A 1,135-nucleotide genomic window follows, 5' to 3' on the forward strand; every position below is an offset into this window, starting at 1 on the left:
GCCCACCGATTCTACATCACTGCCTGTTTAGCCCCACCCACCGATTCGTGCACGTAGTGTTTACGAGAGTGGTTAACGCACAGGTCTATGCAGAAACCAAACAACAAAGATGCTTTGAAGACAACAAGACGCTGTTCAGTGCCAAGCTGTGGGAAAACAGTCTTTGCGTTGCCTTCCTTCTGATCCCAACGTTAGGAAAGAGTGGATGAACCTTATTTTTAATGAAGATCCAGACCATGTCAGTAAGAATTTGGTCCTTTGTTCACTTAATTTTACAGCAGATTCGTTTACAAACAAGTAACAGTTTGACATGAGATTTTCGAAAAGATTGAAACTAAAAGACGATGCTGTGCTTACTGTATTGGATCAGACACTAATCTCGCAGCACACAAGTGTGAGTAACTGTTTTCATCACGTGGTCACTATTGCTTTGTTTCTTTTTACAGATTGTTTCAAATCAAATCAATTTCTTTATAAAGCACCTTAAAAGACACAGAGTGTACAAAGTGCTGTACAATTACATAAAACACAGTAAAATACAAAGATAAAGATGATAAAAATACAGCAAGAGCAATTTAAATACAATAAAATTTAGCTAATATAAATACATCTAATCTGAAGCAATATCCGTGAGCCAATCATAGCAGTGGGTGTTTACTTCAGAGTCTACAATCCTCCACTCCTATTCAAACAGAGCGTTCTGATGAGGGGGGTTAAAACAGGACAGAAAATAGCCTATTACTCTTGATAACATACCTCAGAGAACAGTACAAAATAAAAAACAGAGGCAGTTCATGACCCCTTTAAAAAAAGTAAAAAAAGTTGTAATTAACAACTAGCAAAGTAAAATGCGCATAACTAATATGTTAAGTGGATGTAGGATAAAGAAATGTAAATTTTTGAAGCATAAAAAGTGAACATATAAGAGGTGACTGCAGTTTACATTTACATTTAGTCATTTAGCAGACCCTTTTATCCAAAACGACTTACAAATGAGGACAATTAAAATATAAGATTAAAACAGAATAAGACAAACTCACTTCAAGCATTCAAACCACATGGAAATGAAAATGAATCATCTTTTGGGTTTTCTTACCGCTGAACCACATGATGAACATCATTTTGGGGATGATTT

General features: G+C 35.5%; 1 pseudogene; it reads right to left on the bottom strand.

Annotated features, from left to right (window-relative positions):
• The window catches only part of LOC107656675 (sodium/hydrogen exchanger 8-like), a 36,865-nt pseudogene that overhangs the window by 3,066 nt on the left and 32,664 nt on the right, over positions 1 to 1,135 (bottom strand).

Source organism: Sinocyclocheilus anshuiensis, unplaced genomic scaffold (assembly GCF_001515605.1).
Source record: "Sinocyclocheilus anshuiensis isolate Anshui unplaced genomic scaffold, SAMN03320099.WGS_v1.1 scaffold2799, whole genome shotgun sequence".
NCBI lineage: Eukaryota > Metazoa > Chordata > Actinopteri > Cypriniformes > Cyprinidae > Sinocyclocheilus > Sinocyclocheilus anshuiensis.